Here is a 10,016-nt window from a genome sequence, read left to right on the forward strand (position 1 = left end):
TATTACTAGCACTTGTACTTGCTAAGTTACAAGGTATAGCTGATAGTGTCTATATTTGTTTGTTCTCAATGTTTTAAAGTATGCATAGGAATAAATGAATGAATGATTACAGTAGAAAATGGATGCAAGTGTAATGATATCATATTTTTCATTTCTCTCACTAGACTTAAGCCCTCGAGTTGGGGTGCTAGACCTAGGGTCATGTAGCAGGGTTTAAATTAGTGAAGTGTATATTGGGCAGAGTTACAACTAGGAAAGTGCATATTGGAACCATATGACTCGACATGTGCATATTAAAAAACACAGATTGACAAATTGCAACAGTGACATTTCTAAAAGTTCACAAGGGACAACAAATTTCATTTTATCAGAGCATTGTTGTTGTAATAAAATGACATGTTCATTGTTGACTATAAAACAATAAAAAACAAAAGATAGAGGAGCAGCCCGTACTAAAAGAAACAACCTACTCACAGTAATCTATAAAGTGTAACTATAATAGTCTACAAATGCAATGTAAGACACATTGTGATTGTCAAAAAATAGAATTAATGCATTTCTTGTTATCCATTCTGATATCTATCTGACGTATGCCTTGTGCATCCTTTCTTAGGTGCAAGTCAAAGAGTAGGTAGGAATGTAGCCTAGAAAGAGTGTGGACAGTCCACCATGAGCTACAAGAATTTGTGGTTTACCTGCACAAAGGGAAGGAAACATGTTCCAATGCTAAATAAACATTTACCATTCACAGCTTAAGTCAAATAGCAACATTTTTTTCATTAATGAGTGGAGAAATACTTACATTCATAGAGCCTATATTCATTACAGATTGCTAGACTATATGCTAGAATTGTATCCATCACTTTTGGCTTCTTTTGAATCAGAAGACATCATCAACTTATGTTGATTTTGAAGAGGAAAAATTGTTAGAAACAAATTTTTGTAAAGGAAGGTCTACATATAAAGTTGCAAGGGCTTCTTGTTTATGCAATGTCGGTGTAAAGGTGACTACTCTTAATGGAAGGAAACTTACATTTATTTTTCTAAAGTCGTGGTTGACTGCAAAGAGGTCCTATGCTATAGTTATTCAGTACTATTGGATGACAATTGTTGTAGGTGCCTTTCTTCCTTTTTCTTGAGAATGGTGTATGGGTTGTTCTGCATTTTTTTGTATCTGTCGAATGAGAAAGTTGGATCGATGCGAAGTCCACTCAGCGACCTTACTTGAGACATGGCTGTGAACGTTAGGCCTTGGCGTTCTATTTTTCCAATATAAATTGTTTCTTTGTGGAGTGTGAGACCTTGGGATTTGTGAATTGTAATTGCCCATGCCATTGTGATCGGTAGTTGCCTTCTATTGCCAAGTGTGATTGGTGTTATTGGAATGCATTTTGGTTTTTGTGAATCCCGTGGTGGACCACTGTAGTTGTCAATGCTTGCTACAATGTACATGGGAATGTTTGGTGGCTTGTAGCCTACGTTGTATACGATTTCTGTTATGGTTTCAAGTGCTCCATTAACAAATCATTCCTATGTCCATATGTTTACTATAAGCATTATGCATTGATCCTTGTACAAGAGTACATTTTTTTAAAGTTGGTTTGCATCAATTTGAGCATTTTGACTATTGGAGATGTTCATGGTAGTGCTTACGGCAACTGGATGGTTTAGTTGCTTTAACATTCTTTTGTTGTGTAGGTCCACAATATCATTCATTGCAAATATATGGATGAGATCATTGAATTCTTTGTTTTCTTTAGGTCAAAGCCGTTGTTTGGATCTTGTCATCAGTAGTTCGCAATCATTTTGTGTGGGTTCTGCATTGCATATATTGGTTGACGCCTATTTGAACTGTAGTTCTATAGGTCCTTCACCTTGTTGCTGAAATATGGTTTGTAATGTTACAACAATTGTGAATTGACTCTAGATTGCAAGAGCATGTGAGTGGGTAGCGTATAGGGGCCTATCTAATACTGGAGGCAATTGTGCAAGGTCTCCAATTAGGATTATGGATCTTCCTCCAAAGTGTGTAGAGTAGTGATCAGGGAATGTCTCACGTAATCTGATGTCTATCTTTAGTAGTAATTTGGGTCCAGTGAAGCTCATTTCATCAATGAGGATGTACTTGGTATACTTCATGTCTTCTTGAAATGGGGTAAGTGCTTCCCCATTGAGTGGATGCATCTCTTTGATTGGGATTTTGAGTGTTGAATGTATTTTTGTTGCATTAATGTTAAATGCAACTACTCCTATTGGTGCTAGTATGAGAATTCGATGCTCTTGTTGTCTAGCATTCATGTCCAGTGCATGTTGTATGCATTTGATTAGGTGAGATTTTCCAGATCCTGTTGTACCTTGGATTATCATGCATAGCGGATTGGGATTGGGACATCTACTATGCTCTTTTATGATCTTAAGGGCATTCTCTTAGTTGGATGATAATTTGTAGTTGGGAGTACTATATTGATCGAGTCCATTTGTGAGGCAGTGGAAGATTTTTTTGGTACTTATGAAATCAGTTGCCAATTTATGTAACTATTGTGGTACACCATGTTCATCCCACCTATAGTTCTTGTCAAATTCTTGCCTTCCCAACATCTAGATATCATCCAAATCAGTGCAACTATTATGGCCCATGCGTGATAGCAATTCCCATTCTTGCATTTCTACATCCTTTGTTGAAGTTGTGTCCTTTTCACAGTCATCTTGGTCTGTTGTGTCATTGGTATTTTCCATGGAATGACTTACATGCCAAACTATATAGCCATTTTAATTCAATTGGTTCCAATTGGCTACAATTGTATCTTCTGTGAGACCTATATCAATTTCAAGATTTCAAAATTTCTTGTACAATAGTAATTCACTCCAACAAAAAGTTTGGAAGTGTTCAGAGCTTTCATCTGGAATGTTGTAGAATTTTGGATATACATTAACAATAGCTTGGACTTTACACTCTTTCCATTTGTTTCCTTGCCGCTGGGATGCATAGGTGAATGATCGGGTTGATTCAAGCAATGATGTTGTTTCTATTTTTGCTGGCCGATTCATATATGTTTGTAAGTAGTTCTTTTGTAGATGTTTTTCACTTGCTACACCAGTAAGGCGGTGTAGAAGCTTTCGACCTACATTTAGGTTGGCAAAAGGTCTATTGCATATGACTAGTGGCAATTTCTGTAGCATATGACATGTTTCCTAGGAACTTATATCTCATTCTACTACTAGCTCCATCATAAACTTTTGGTATGCTCTTGCAAAAGTCTCTTCTATCTGGTCATTGGTACATATTCTGGTTAACATGTCCTCACAGGTTTCTAATGTTCTTTCTGCCTTTGCTGCATATTTTGCTATATATTTCAATACTTGGTCCTTTGAGGTTACATCTTGATAGTCAATGTTTGCTCTCCATAAGGAGAACATTTCAGGGTTGTGTATATTGAGCCTATCATTATTTCTTACAGGTTCATATTTCTTTACGTCGGACTAGTCACATGTCAATGTTGAGAAAGGTTGTTCCTTCCAAGGTGCCTTATACCTACATTCTTTTATTTGTCCTCTTTTCCATAAGCATGTTCCCTCTCTACATTTCATGTGTCTTTCAACATGATTGAGTATTTCTGTGTAATCTTCATTAGTTTGTAGTAGGAAAGGATCATCCTTAGCTAAGCAATGTATATAATTGCTCATTTTAGTTTGTTCTCTAGTGTTCCAGGCACTGATGTAGACATCAAAGAATTTTCGGGCTTCCTCTATGGCCACATTGTTCTCCCAATCTAAGTTTGTTATGTCTGGTGCATTTTCTATCCAAATGAACCCATGTACATGTGTAGTGCCTCAGCTTTGCCATTCATACCTGTACCAATATTCTTTTTCTCTAAAGAGTTTTTCAATTACTTCCTCATGAACTATTGTAAAGCGTTGATGTAGGTACAATGAAATTGTGTGGGGGTTATTTATTACATTTTCTAAGCGATGCCTTCCCGACTCTTGATGGAATGTGGAATTCCTACAAAGGATGTTTTGTAAATCAGGCCATTTTGTGTTAGCTGCACTTAGTGTGAAGAATAACATAGGTGGGCCTAGCTAGTGAATCATGGTTGAAATATCTGTTCTCCTTTTATTCCAATATGGTTGTGTTCCCCTCATGCTGCTTCTATAATGCATAAGCTCTTTTGCTAGCTATGTATCGAGAAGTGTGTTCATATGTGTTCATAGGTCATCTATGTTTTTGGGGATATTTTCTTGTGCATTTTGCTTTATGAAAACTATTGCTAATGATTGGCTATGATGGCACATCATTAGGTTAAGGACAAAGTAGTGAAATCTTGGATGTCTTCCAAATCTCTGGTTGTGAAATCTTAGTAAGTGTACTATGTACTTGTGTAGCCTGACCTCCTTAATCTATGGTTGCATTGGCAGTGCCAGACCATTTGGAAACAATGTAGGAAATGCCATATCTAGTAGTCCCTCTATGTTGTACTCATTAATAGGAGATCTATTCCAATGTCAGGCCAATCAATTGTATCAGTGCTATGTTCACCAAGGTTTAATGTTTGTTTGATAACATCAAGTTCTCATTGCTTATTATGTAGAGTAGATATGAAGGATGATGTATTTGATAAGACAATATCTACAAAGTCTTCATCACTCTCACCTTTTGATATATCATTTGATTTGTCATTTATAGTTTCGATACTATGAACCACATTTGCCACATTAGTTCTACTCGTAGAAAGTTGTGCCAGGTGGTCATTATTTATCATGACATCTCTATATAGTGGATCATGTTTAATTTTTTATTCCAATGCCTCTCTCACATGACTTTTTCTTACATAGCACTCATAAGAATGGTCCTTTGTGTCAAACCTGTGAACTATGAGAATATCTAAATCTTGAATTTTATGAGGAAGCTCTCTTGCTATGTCATTGATATCTTGGGGAAAATTTATAGTATGCCCTCGATATTTATACTGCCCTCCTATAGCATGTGTAACTTGCAAAATTGGGTTGACTCTTGCTATGAGCATTTCTTCTATTTGTGTTAGCCTAGCCAAAACAACTGGTTGATCGCACGGATGCATATTATTTTTTTGCAAGAATCGATGGGTACCATTTTCACTGTTGCATCTTCTACAAGTTGTCATGTTCTTTGAGTGAATAGCCATGCCCAAAATGATTCTTTGCAAATGGTACATGTTGGTTGGTAACTTAGAGCATCCATTCTCTGTTAGAATCTTTCAAGTGCGATTCTGAATTTGGGATTCTTAGTGAAGAGGTTTGTTGAATTTGCTACTATTTGCTGAGTATATTTGTTGGTGGTTCTTTGTTGTTGTTTCAGTTTTCTACGAGCACATATTCATTCTTTAAGTCTTGTGTAGTATGCTCTACTTCTTTCTCTACATTGTTGTCTCTTGAGCTCAATATTGTTGGTTGTGTCCATGTTGTTAATTGTAGCTGTATGAGAAACCTCAAAAAATATTCTGTGGGTTTTAGTAACTTTTCCTCAAAAATAATCTATTGAGTTATAATAATTTTATCTTAGAAGACTTAGGGGATAGAAATCTGAAACTTTATTTTTATATAAGAAATTCTGCAGTGAACTCCAAATTATGTTAAGATTATTGATCTGATCTTTCTTTCAAAGGAAAAAATTTCTAAGTATTACCGAACTTAGGAAAAGTACTAGAAATCCTTTTTATTTCTACCCAAAATTTTTAGGGATGAATTATAATATTTTTCCATTATTTTTTCTGGGATATAGATGAAATAAGAATGCAGATTTAAAGACTAACACAACATTTTAGGTAACAGGGTCAAAGGTTAACAACCTTTTTGCTCGTTCAAAAGCATTTCATCATTCACAGTAACAACCTTTTCAATGATTTTAATAGTTTCAAAGATTAACAGTCATTTCAGCAATTTAGAAGCACTAAGTATTATATTAACAACCTTTTCAATGTTCTAAACAACTTTTTTGGTCCTTTATGCCACTGTGAATAGTTTGCTTGGAAATGTGATGTGGATAAATGATGAGTGGGTACCCATTTTTGTCAGTAATTAGTGGGGGATTATATTGTTGGGGAGGGAATTATAAATAGTTCCAACCCAAAATTTCATGGTAAAGTTCTAGGATTTAATTAAGTTAAATTAAATTATAGTTGTTCCCTAGATAGGATGGGGCCAACAGGTTGTAGTTTGAAATTTTAGCATAGTTGCACGGGTACTCATACCCATACCCCTAGGATGCATAGCCACATACCCAAGTACTGGGTACACGTACCCAAGTACTAGATATGCACTGGGTACTTAGTGGAGAGCGTCATAGCCAAGGTACTTGATTAAGATTTGTGATTTATCTTTCAATTTTTTGTTAGCATATCGGCTTGCTATTTATCAAGCTTAATTAAATATGTAATCAGTTTGAAACTTTGATACAATATTGATTAACAATAAACTTTATCACTATTCAAGTTAGAAGTTTAACATTTGTAATATCAAATATGTCATTGTTATATGATTTATTATCTTCTTGTTGATGTTTAAAGTTTTCCTTCTTTGTTATGCATCTAAACATTTAGCATATATTATTATTACAAACATATAGCAAATCTGAAACTGAAACAACACATTACATCTACAAACTTATATAAAATATTAAATTATATTTAAAAAAAAATTGGCGTAGCCAGGTACCCTTCCCTACTTTGGAAAATAGCCTTACCCCTACCTGTACATAAGTACCCACATCCCCGTGCAGCCTTGCATTTTAGTCATTAAGTGTAGAATTTGTTCAATGATAAAAAATATAGAGAATTTCTTTTTAATTCTCTGGCTGGATTGTTCTAATTGCTTTTTCATAATTTGCAAGATCATTTTGTCAGTCTTTTATTATGTGCAGGAGGCAGAGCTACTTGTTAACATAAAGGAACATGTTCATGTGCCAGAGCACCAACTGTTGACTAATGAAGAGAAAAAGGCACTACTGGAGAGATACATTGTAAAAGAAACACAGGTCCATATTTTATTAATATTGGATGTATCCCCAAATTCAATATTTTTTTGGAACTAGAACTTTAATATTTTAAAGCACATACTGTTAATTCTTTTCAGTTGTCAAGGAGATTGGCATGGCATATCATAGAGACACAAGACACAATTAGTTATATTGCCTGTATAGTTTAACAATTGAACTTCGTTGTTAATGCCTAAATTTATTGATTTGAGTGTCTAATTTCATGTTGCATATATATAAATAGATGAAGATTGAATTGTAATGATCTAATTCTATTTGTCAATTAAAAAGAAATTAATGGACATTGGTAGTTGCATCTAAATCCGCCGACTCTCCACAAGGATAAATTTCATTGGGAAATTACCTGGAATGTAGTGTGAGAGTCAAACTTGTTGTAGTCTATGTCCCCTATCCCCAATTCTCAGCTCCCTCGTTCCTATAACAAACACAAGCAGCAACATCAGAGATGACCGTGCTCATCAAGTGGCATTCATATAGAAGAGAAAACAAGAACTGGCAAACCCATTTGAATCCAGATGAAGTGCGAACCGTTGCAACATGAACCACCGTTGGGGAGTTTATAGCGTTTCATGATGGTGCATTTGGATTGCGGTAGATAGTGGTGAAGATAATTACAGGTCATTACCTTTCCAGTTGATGGAATTAAGCAACTCGATGTTGTCCATCACCCATGTGGCTTCGAAGCAGGATGACTAACCAGGTTGGTGGTGTGTGGTTTCCAGAGGTGGATAGGGTAGGCGATGGAAGTGCCGAGAAAACCCATTTGCCGATTGCATGAGACTTTTTCGAGGTGGGTTGCCCCAATGTAAAAGTCTATCGGCTAATTAGTTCCTGTCAATGGCAAGAATACTAATGCATTAATGAGGTGTATAATACACATATCTTTTCATCTAATGAGATTTAAGAATTTTTTGAAATTTTATGACAAATATATAATTCATAATTTTATGTGTATTTATAAAACCTTAAAATAACAAATTATTTCAAATCCTATTGACACTTAACTAAAAAGGCAACAAGGAAAATATTTTTCTCAAGCAGAAATTGAAAAAAATGGTTAATTTCAAATCATTTAATACAAAATCTATACACATATCCTTCATTAACCTTGTCTTGTACATTTTCTTATTGCAAGAAAGTCAAGCATGCAAGAACCTTCCATCAATTTACTCATGTTGAATTCTCATAATAGGGTTGTGGCTCTGCAATTCATACTTATGCTCTCTATCTCACTGTCCCATCTAAACAAAGATCATTTCTAAAATTTCTTGCACTCACAATTTGATTTTTTAAATATGGAAAAACACAAAAGCTACGGTGACTATAAAAATTCCATTTTATTGATTATTAATTATTATTTTTTTCTTTTCATAATTTTCTATTTGTTTTGCTTAATAATTTGTTCATGCTTTAATAAATAAAAATTAAAAATACTTTTTAATAAGATTATAACTATATTTGTATTTTGTAATCTTATGTAGTTAACTAATCGATAGAAATATTAGTATACTATTTAATTTATATATATACTACTTGAAATGTGTAAATATGATAATAAGCATAATATTTTTGATAAAATTAAAAAAGATACAAATTATTAAAGAAAATATAAAAAATCAATCAAACCATCCAAAAATTCAATTAATATATGTTTTTATTGAATTTAATTTACTTAATAATTGAAATTTAAATCTTAATTATTTTATGTAAGTAAAAAGTTGTAATATTTTTGTCTATGAAAAAGCTTATACATATGTATCTCCAAACACTTTATTCTTTCCATGGAATGAGATTTCACAATTTTTAGATTAGTACCTATTATTTTTTTAAAAATTTATGTAGACAATAAGTAAAGTATATTTCTATATGCATTATACTAAAGTAATGATGATATTCATTCTCAATAATCCATTTGTTTCCCTTTTAAGATATGTTCACATCACATTACAAGACATATATGGCTAAAGTCATGTTGCAAAAATTGTATTGTCAATCAAAAAGAAGAATGGCACTTCCATTTTCCCTTTTAAGTAATGTTCACAACATATTACAAGAAATTTACGGCTAAAGTCATGTTGTAAACATTGCATTGTCAATAAAAAAGAATACTAGAATACTGTTGCCTTGTAACGTATGTTTGATTTTTTAGTAAATTGTACAACTTCTCGCTAATCCTTATATGGTATTATTTACTTATATTGAGTATTTCCTTCATATGTATAATTACATAATATTATTTATTATCCACTTCTCTTAACCAATTTAGAGCTTGTTGTATCTTTTGTTCTAAAGCCATTAATCTTTTGCAGTAAAGGTCTTTCTATAAAATTAGTTTTTACTTTTACAATTAGTTTTCTATAATTTGTACATGTTAATGTTAAAATTTGAATGACACAACTAGGAAAATGTTACAATTTTCCACTTGGTAAAAGCTATAAGGTTCTTTGTTGGCATTCAACTACAAACATTAATAGTCTCAACCAAGAAATTAATGCAAAAAATCATTTTCTATTTCTCCATTATCTTTAGTTCTTTAACTCTATGTACAATTACAATAAATTTTAATATTGTTTGAAAACAGTTCAATTTATGAAAGAACAAAGTATATAAATAACATGGGACTACACACTTCACAATTACATGAGATAAACTACTACATCAAAGGAATGTTGTTCTAATGCATTTTGCATTCCTCCAAATTAAAAAAATTGTTCTTCCATCTCAACCCTTTATTTCCATGGTAGATAACACTATAATCATCACACACATGGCAAGAACTATGATGCTTTGCGTCTCTTGTTAAAAACTAGTAATTGTCCTTATACATGCAAGGGTTTAGCCAATTTAAATTATAAGATATTAAATAGAAATCAAACTCAATGTTATATTTCATATTGCTCAAAGTAGATGTGAGCTTACTATTAGTGTTTGGAGGGTAATTTGCAAAAAGAAATGCCACATCACCCTCCTCTTTTTCCTCTCTTCA

The sequence above is a fragment of the Cupressus sempervirens genome, chromosome 6, assembly GCF_028749045.1.
Source record: "Cupressus sempervirens isolate cs-2001-9-10 chromosome 6, ASM2874904v1, whole genome shotgun sequence".
Classification (NCBI taxonomy): domain Eukaryota; kingdom Viridiplantae; phylum Streptophyta; class Pinopsida; order Cupressales; family Cupressaceae; genus Cupressus; species Cupressus sempervirens.